This window comes from Acinonyx jubatus, chromosome B1 (assembly GCF_027475565.1).
Source record: "Acinonyx jubatus isolate Ajub_Pintada_27869175 chromosome B1, VMU_Ajub_asm_v1.0, whole genome shotgun sequence".
In the NCBI taxonomy this organism is placed as follows: domain Eukaryota; kingdom Metazoa; phylum Chordata; class Mammalia; order Carnivora; family Felidae; genus Acinonyx; species Acinonyx jubatus.
Genome location: NC_069382.1, coordinates 160,693,424 through 160,702,956, shown reverse-complemented (window position 1 = coordinate 160,702,956; position 9,533 = coordinate 160,693,424). Strand labels below are relative to the sequence as shown.

At 41.4% G+C, this 9,533-nt stretch overlaps 1 pseudogene; it reads left to right on the top strand.

The window, feature by feature from the left end:
• Nucleotides 1-8,871: 8,871 nt before the first annotated feature.
• Nucleotides 8,872-9,318, top strand: LOC106975007 (40S ribosomal protein S15a-like; annotated as a pseudogene).
• The last annotated feature ends 215 nt before the right edge of the window (nucleotides 9,319-9,533 follow it).

Here is a 9,533-nt window from a genome sequence, read left to right as displayed (position 1 = left end):
ATTTATAACTTACAAATACATACTACTATAAATCCAGGTATCAAATAGAAGTAAAGCTTAATTCATCTCCAATATTTTTGGATAAAAAGAAATACAGAGAAGTTGTAATTGTTTCTCCTTGCTCTTCCTGCCCTGGCCACTCCCCGGAACTGCTGAATTAGGCAGTGAATGGACCCACAAATGGGATATGTCTGAGTTCAGTAACGGTAATAATAATTGCTGCCACTTTTGGAGGATGCACAGGAGTGTGCCAGGCATAGTACCAAGCTTTTGTTAAAATGTTCCATTGAACTTTTGCAGGAGCACTGTGTGGTTGGCATTACTGATTCCCATTTTATTGTTGAAGAAAGCAAGGCTTGTAGACGCTGAGCTCTGTTCACGGTCGCCACAAGCAAGAAGCAGGGCAGAATCCAAGCTAGGTTTCTCTGACTTGAACCGTGTTTTAGTTGCTGTTTCAGGGCTCAACAGTAGACATCTGCCGAGTGCCTCCCTGGGCTAGGCACTGTGTTAAGCCCTGGACAGACACTGGCAACAGCATGCAAACTCTACCTTCTAAAGCTACCTTCTAACTGGGCTCTGACATCCTGCAAACCCCCTGGGTCTGACTGAAAAGGACTTGATAAGGACGAGTATATTTTATGAGACTTAAAGAAATCACTGCATGGAATTGGTTGGGGAATTTTTTTTAAACCTTAAAATATATAATTATGCAGCATTATAAAGCATTTGGAATTCTATTGGCTTTGTGTCTGCAAATTTTATTATCATTTATAGTGCTCTTTCAGTGGGAAATGCATTTTAAGTTTCAAACACTCAACTTATAAAGTAACTTTTCACAATCTTTTCAAGAGGCAAGAAAGTTATTATGGCATTTTGGAAAGATTTTCAACAAGAAGCATTGATGGAATTTTCACATACAGTACCATGCTTTTGAATATTCTGGCTAACTGATTTTATTATATCAAAATACTCTAAGGTGAATGAATATAACCTTAGGAAAAGAAATCTTTGTACCAAATTTCCTTTATGAAATAAATAACTTAGAGCCTAATGGTATTCTTTGCTTTGCTGGAGTTTGCATTAGTATCCCTTGCTTACAAAGCCTTGGCCCTCCTCAAAATAAATATTTAGATGCTGAATGTATTTCTCTTAATCTCCACTATTATCACCTGACCGCAACTGACTTTGCATCCCTAAGTAGTAATGGCAAATGTCACCAAAGTTAATACTGAGTAAATGCCCGTGTTCGGAGACTGTATTTGTTCTTTTATACACTATTGACAAAACATGTTGCTTTGCAGTCTACAAGTCCTTTTCCACCTACAGTCTCTTTTTGAGTCTCACAATCATATTTGTAACTAATGTGGAATACCTATTATTATATAGTAAACTATGTCTCATGATTTTGTGGCTTAGAACTTGGCTGCATAGGGGCGCCTGGGTGGCTCAGTTGGTTAAGCGTCCGACTTCAGCTCAGGTCATGATCTCACAGTTTGTGAGTTCAAGCCCCACATTGGGCTCTGTGCTGACAGCTCAGAGCCTGGAGCCTGCTTCGGATTCTGTGTCTCCCTCTCTCTCTGACCCTCCCCCGTTCATGCTCTGTCTCTCTCTGTCTCAAAAATAAATAAACATTAAAAAAAAATTTTTTTTTATTTAAAAAAAAAATTTTTTTTTCAAGTTCAAAGGAACTTGGCTGGGTAACATTGACTGGGGTCACTTGCTGGCATGTCCAAGCTAGTTTTACTCATGTGACTGTGCCTTGATGAGGACAGCTGGAAGGCTAGATTTAGCTGAACCCCTTAGCTGTTTTCTGTCTGTTGTCGGGTAGTTGGACTTTCTGTATGGTGGCTCAGGGCTTCCAAAGTGAGTATCCCAGAAGATAGAAAACGGAAGCTTCCAGAAGAGTAAGGCCTAAGCTCAGAAATTGGAACAGTGTCACTTCTGCCGTATCCTATTCACCAAAGTAGTGGATAAATTCAAAGATAGTGACCTGGACTCCACCTCTCAATAGGAGAGGTGTCAAAAAGTGTGCGGCCATCTTTAACCTGCCACACCTAGATTTCAGGAGGTGTTGTTTGCATTCTCTAGCTGAGGAAACTAATACTCAGGCTAATGGAGTTGACTTGCCCAGAACAGCACACTTAGTAACGTGATTCTAAGACCGACATACATACATTGCTGGACACCGTATTGGACTCAAATAAATACTTTCTGAGGAACACAGTATGTTAACATTGCTTCATTTTTGCTCCTCTTCTTTCATTATTTTATTCTATTTTCTTTTCTTTTCTTTTCTTTTCTTTTCTTTTCTTTTCTTTTCTTTTCTTTTCTTTTCTTTTCTTTTCTTTTCTTTTCTTTTAATTTTATAAGAGAGGCACAGACAGGGCAAGTGGGAGAGGGGCAGAAAGAGGGAGAGAGAATCCCAAGCAGGCTCCGTGCTGCCAGTGCAGAACCCGACCGGGGGCTTGAACCCACAAAGCTGTGAGATCATGACCTGAGCCAAAACCAAGAGTTGGACGCTTAACTGATTGAGCCAGCCAGGCACCCCTGCTCCTCCTCTTTTAAAAGTCATTGGAGAAGTCCAGGGTATCTAAGGGCCCAGACGGGTCTTATGTGTCTGTTTCTGATGCTACATGGTCCCAGTGCCTCTCTTTTCCCATTTGACCTATTTCCTTTCTGAGGCAGGAATGAGGTGAGAGGCAAGAGGTAAAAGGTGGAAGGCTGTTTGTAAGAACTGGATAATTGTAGCAGTGCCAGATGATTCCCTTAATGCATGCTGCTGCGTTGACATTACTTTAAGTTTGGAGCAAGTAAAGGCTTAACCCGTGGAAGAAACACCATATATTTGAGGTGAATGGGGGTGGAAAACTAGTGAAAAAATAAATAGCTGTGGGGCAAAGAAATGCGCATGAGCAGTTTCATGGGCCAATATGCATCAGTCCTTTGGAATCTGGTTTTAAATTGAGACTGTATTCAACAAAAGCCAGAGAGAGTCACAGCAGTCTTCCTGTATGGTACAAATGGCTTTTTGAAAAGGACCTTCTAGTACATGACATTTTCTCTATTGCTCAGATTTGGTCACAGGAAATTCTGGGGTTATCTCTGGCAGAAGGCACTTTGTCTTTACTAATAACTATGCTTCCACTTTCCTCTATGTCAAAATTTCACAAGAGGCTTCTTTTCTCTTCCAGTGAAGCAATGGCTAACTCACCTTTTTTTTTTTTATTATTATAGTATAGCCTATTGCTATAATTTAGAGTATTTATAATATTATATGTTAATTATATCATCTATTATTTATAATTATATTGCTGTAATAGCCTATTGCTATTGCTATTATAGCCTATTGCTATAATACCCTTTAGATATTATCTGTATTAGATATTACATTATATTAGACATATAGATTGTATATAATATAGGTATTAAATTTATGCACCAAGTTTTTGCAAATACTTGTGTCTCTTCTCTTTCAAGGTGCTGGGACTGGTTTTATTCACTGCATGTAAACCTGCCTCATTTTTCACCAAACACCAAAAGCACGGAAGAAATCCACAAGAGCACTTTGGAAATCTACATCATATGTGAGTAGGGAAAAATTCCTTTCCAAGTGCTTCTGAAGGTACCCATGCCTAACATCGCTTGTGCAGAGCCAGGACTTCAAAGTAACAGCAAAATTAAAGTTCAATCAAAACGTTGTTCACTCAGAACATTTTTGCTTTGTGGATATCAAGTACCGCATGTACTTGCAGTGGCTAGAATTTCCATAAAGGAACAACAGGGGTGCTAGATTGCATTACCTAAAAGTGATGGTAGCTGTTATCACAAAGGGAAAAAAATTAAGGCAGAAGAAAGATGATATGAGTAGAGTTAGCTGCAAATGAAAAGCAGAGTGCTTGAGCCCTGTGGGGGGGGATTAGTGGGACCGAGAGCTGTGCCCATCTGATGTGTCCTTTTATTATCTCCTTTGTTCTCAATGTTTGAGGTTTGGGAAATTTCTGTGATTTCTGAAGTGCCGCCTAGCCTGCCTCTCTGGCAAAGGACAGAGTGGCTCAGCTTAATGCACTGGTTTCCAAAATGGGATCTTTCACTCCTGGAGCTTTATAAGACAATTATCTGGGTGAAGGAAAAATATTAATTAGAATTACTATTTTATTCCATAATATTTTAGTGCTTTACATATCTACCTTGGGGGATGCCTGGGTGGCTCTGTTGGTTGAGTGTCCGACTTCGGCTTAGGTCACGATCTCATTGTTTGTGGGTTTGAGCCCCACATCTGGCTCTGTGTTGACAGCTCAGAGCCTGGAGCCTGCTTCCGATTCTGTGTCTCCCTCTCTCTCTGCCCCTTCCCCACTCACGCTCTCTTTTTCTCTCTCTCTCTCTCTCAAAAATAAATAAAACATTAAAAAAATTTAAATTTCTACCTTGGGATCATGCTTATAGCAATGCTACTGAAAGGAAGGTCCATCAATCGCAGCATTGACACCACCTGGGAATGTGTTAGAAGTACAAGTTCTTGGGGCACCTGGGTGGCTCAGTTGATTAAGCATCCAGCTTCGGCTCAGGTCATGATCTCACAGTTTGTGGGTTTGAGCCCCATATCAGGCTCTCTGCTGTCAGAGCAGAACCCGCTTCAGATCCTCTATCTCCCTCTCTTTCTGCCCTTTGTCCACTCACTTGTGTGCTCTTTCTCTCTCAAAAATAAATAAACATTAAAAAAAAAAAGGCAAAAATTCTTGGGTCACGTCTCAAACCCACAGGATGTCTGATGCTCTGGGGATGGGCCCTGATGAGCTGTGCTTAAATAAGTTTTCCAGGTGATGCGGGTACTAACGTTGAAGAGCAAACTGTTTTCTAATGTATATACTTTTTTCTTTAACGTTCATTTTATTTTTTATTTTTGAGAGAGAGAGAGAGAGAGAGAGAGAGAGAGACAGAGCATGAGTGGGGCAGGGGCAGAGAAAGAGGAAGACAGAATCGAAGCAGGCTCCAAGCTCTGAGCTGTCAGCACAGAGCCTGACGTGGGGCTTGAACTCACAAACTTCGAGATCATGACCTGGGCCGAAGTCAGACCCTTAAGCGACTGAGCCACCCAGGCGCCCCTCTAATGTATATACTTACAAATAAATACATATGGGAGACACAGAAGTTTTTCCCAATGGGACGTGCAAATACAGAAATTTGAAGATGATGGTGTGGTAGAAATGCGTTGATTCAAGAACCACAAATCTTTTGCCTTTTTTTCCTACTTTCCCAATTGACCCTGAGGCGAGGAGGGTGAGTTAGCCTCTTTTACTTCCTGGGCGAGCTTAAGCAAGTTACTTGGCCACCCTGGAAAATGAGGGTAAAGTGAGATGTCGCTCTCTCACGGGACTGTCATGGGTGTTACGTGCACTTGTGTAGACTACAAACACGGAGTGAGCCCTGAGCATAAACCAGATGTTTGGTTTGTCTTTTCCCCGATAGCTGTGGGCCCCACCACACAACAACCTACGTTCTTCTGCCTGCTAGGGTACACCTATCAGTCCCGAAACCATCAGTATGTTATATGTATGGAAGCCCAAAAAATCCTTTACCTCTACAGACTGTAACCTGATATATTACACTTGGTTTAGCCTTGACAATAAAGACAGGTGCAGAAGGCAGAGTCAGTTTATTCAACATATTCACCCCTTCCATGAGTGGCACCTGACTTTCCATTGAATTCCAAGCTGACACTGCTGTGTCAGGGATGCGGTGGGAGACTGACAGTAGCAGTTTGACATCATGCTGTGGTGAGGGACACCTGGTAAAGCCACGACACCGCTGATGATCCTGATAGAGCAAGTCGCCTCTGCCTCAAGCCGTGCATATAGCCCGGCAGCCAGACGCAGCTGAATCAGTCAATGGGACAGAATGAAAAGTGGCCGGCCAAAGCTTTTCCCTAAAAGACCTGAAGTACTCCCAACCCTGTGTACATAGGAATCACCCCTCGGAGAGCTTGTGAAACTGGCACATTTCTGGGCCTCACCCCCAGAGATTTTTAGTCTGTTGGTATGAAGTGGGCCTAGGACTTGTATTGTTAACAAGCTTCCCCCTTGCAGGCTTCACATTACAAGTGGTTCATGAAGGAGAGAGTTTATAGTCCCTGAATCGCAGGTGTTTTCAAGCTGATACGCACTTTTAGAGCTCATTTAAGATTTCTTAACCTTTTTCCCTTCATGAAAGCCAACACGATTGCCATCAAGATACACACATGGCACTCTCTTATTAATATTTTCACATTTGACAAAACCACAAATGTTGGTAAGGACTAACTATTAGCGACAGTAATTCACTGCAGATTAAGTCATTGAAAAGATTGTGTTTTACTTGATTCGCTATGACTGAATTAAACACTGCCTCTCAAGAAAACTTATCAAAAGTATAAGGAGGAGAGCATAAGTGCTAACACAGGGATGACTTTGAATCCATTCACGTTTGTAAAACAATTCGTTAGTAATCTTGAGTAGTTCATGAGCAGTAGGTTTCCTGGTATACAAATCACAATGGAGACATTGTGGCAGAGCCTGTCATTGTCCCCTGATATTGGTTTTCCTGTGTCACATGGACACCCAGAAAAAAGGCTACATTTCCCAGCCTCTCTCACAGCTACAACGATCATGGCACAAATTCTTGACGCCAGGATATAAAAGGAAGGAGTGTATGAGACTTCAGAAGGTGTCCTTAAAGGGGCCATGCCCTTTTTTACTTTCTGTGCCTGAAACGTGGAGATGAAAGCTACGGCAGCCATCTTGGACCATGTGGTGGAAAGCATGTGTTAAGGGTGCCAAAGGAGAGAACCAGGTAGAAGGAGCCTGGGTCCATGAAGATGCCGGAGCTGTCATGAGATCCTTGGGCTGTCTGTGTGTAGACAATTATATTTCTATCTAACTTAAGGCACTGTTATTTCTGGATTTTTGTCACATGTTGCAACCCTAATGTTGAGGGCCTCTAATTTAGCCAACCCTCTTGGTTTTTGGATGAGAACACAGGTACTTGGGGAAGTGAGTGGCTCAGCTGAAATCACACAGCTAGTGAGGCACAGACCTGGGAATGGAATCTAGGTCTCTTGGGTTCTGGGTCAGGGCCCTTTTTACCAACTCAGGCTTTCTCAAAGTCTCTGTTAGAAAGCAAGCTCTGGTATCTCTTTCTCTTCTGTAAGGACACTGATCCCATCACGGGGGCTCCATCCTCATGACCTCGTCTAAACCTAATTACCTTCCAAAAAAGCCCTACTGCCAAATGCATTGGGGGTTAGGGCCTCAACATATGGACTTTAGGGTGATATAAACATTCAGTCGGTAACAATTCCTCATGCCAGAACCTGATTCAGGGAGATTTGCGAAGACGTTTTATCCACAAAACAACCCTTTGCTAATGGGTTATTAAATAGCACACAGCTGACAAGTGAATTACTGTGTTGGGAGATCAACCCAAGGGGTGTGGCCAGAACTCAAAATGAAAATGGTTACAGGATTTCAAGCTATATTATAAAGCTGTTCTCATCAAGACAGTATGGTACTGGCACAAAAACAGACACGTAAATCAGTGGAACAGAATAGAAAGCCCAGAAATTGGACCCATAACTATATGGTCAACTCATCTTGAACAAAGCAGGAAGGAATATCCAATGGAAAGAAGACAGTCTCTTCAACAAAGCTGGGAAAACTGGATAGCAACATGCAGAAGAATGAAAGTGGACCACTTTCGTATATGATACACAAAAATAAATTCAAAATGGATGAAAGACCTCAATGTGAAAGGAAACCATCAAAATCCTAGAGGAGAACACAGGCAACAACCTCTTTGATCTAGGCAGGAGCAACTTCTTACTCGACGTGTCACTGAAAGCAAACATGAACTGTTGGTACTTCATCAAGATAAAAAGCTTCTGCACAGCAAAGGAAACAATCAAAGTAATTAAAAGGCAGCCTATGGAATGGGAGAAGATATTTGCAAACGATGTATCTGATAAAGGGTTAGTATTCAAAATATATAAAGTACTTATAAAACTCAACACCCAAAAAACAAATAGCTCATAGAAATGGGCAGAAATAGAAATGGGCAGAAGACATGAATAGACACTTTTCCAAAGAAGACATCCAGTTGGCTACCAGACACATGAAAAGATGCTCAGCATGACTCATCATCAGGAAAATACAAATCAAAACCACAATGAGATATCACCTCACACCTGTCCGAATGGCTAAAATTAACAACACAGGAAACAATAGGTGTTGGAAGGAGAAAAGGGAACCCATTTGTGCTGTTGGTGGAAATGCAGGCTGGCACAGCCACTCTGGAAAACAGTACGGAGGTTCCTCAAAAAACTGAAAACAGAACTACTGTATACTCCAGGAATTGGACTATTAGGTATTTACCCAAAGGGTACAAAAATACAGATGTAAAGGGGTACATGCATCCCAATGTTTATAGTAGCACTATCAGCAGTAGCCAAACTATGGAGAGAGCCCAAATGTCCATCGACTAATAAATGCATAAAGAAGATGTGGCATATATATATATATATGATGGAATATTACTCAGCTGTCAAAAGAATGATACCTTGTCATTTGCAATGATGTGGATGGAGCTAGAGTATATTACGCTAAGTGAAATCAATTAGAGAAAGACAAATACAATATAATTTCATGCATATGTAGAATTTAAGAAACAAAACAGATGAACATATGAGAAGTAGGGGGAGAGAAGAGAGGGAAAAAATCACAAGAGACTCCTAACAATAGAGCACAAACTGAGGGTTGACAGAGGTAGGTGGGTGGAAGATGGGCTAGATGGGTGATGGGGAGTAAGGAGGACACTCTCTGTCCGCCATCTTTCTGTGCTGCCATAATGGTGTGCATGGATGTCCTGGCAGATGCTCTGAAGGGCATAAACAATGATGAAAAGACAGGCAAATGCCAGGTTCTTATTAGGCCATTCTCCAAAGTCATCGTCTGATTTCTGACTGTGATGATGAAGCATGGCTACATTGGTGAATTTGAAATCATCGATGATCACAGAGCTGGGAAAATTGTGAACCTCACAGGCAGGTTAAACAAGTGTGGAGTGATCAGCCCCAGGTTTGATGTACAACTCAAAGATCTAGAAAAATGGCAGAATAATCTGCTCCCATCCTGCCAGTTTGGTTTCGTTGTACTGACAACATCGGCTGGCATCATGGACCATGAAGAAGCAAGACGAAAACACACAGGAGGGAAAGTCCTGGGATTCTTTTTCTAGGGATGTAATACATTCATACTAATAAAATGCCTCACTGGAAAAAAAAAAGAAAAAGGAGAGCACTTGTGATGAGCATTGGGTGTTGTATGTAAGTGATGAATCACTGAATGCTACTCCTGAAACCAATATTGCACTGTATCTTAACTAAAATTTAAATGAAAACAAAACAAAATGAAATGGTTAAAGAGGGGATAAAAGTTAAGACTCATGGTGGATAGGTCTAGAAGTTTATGCCTTTGTGTAGAGGTAAGTAATGAAGAGACTGGAGG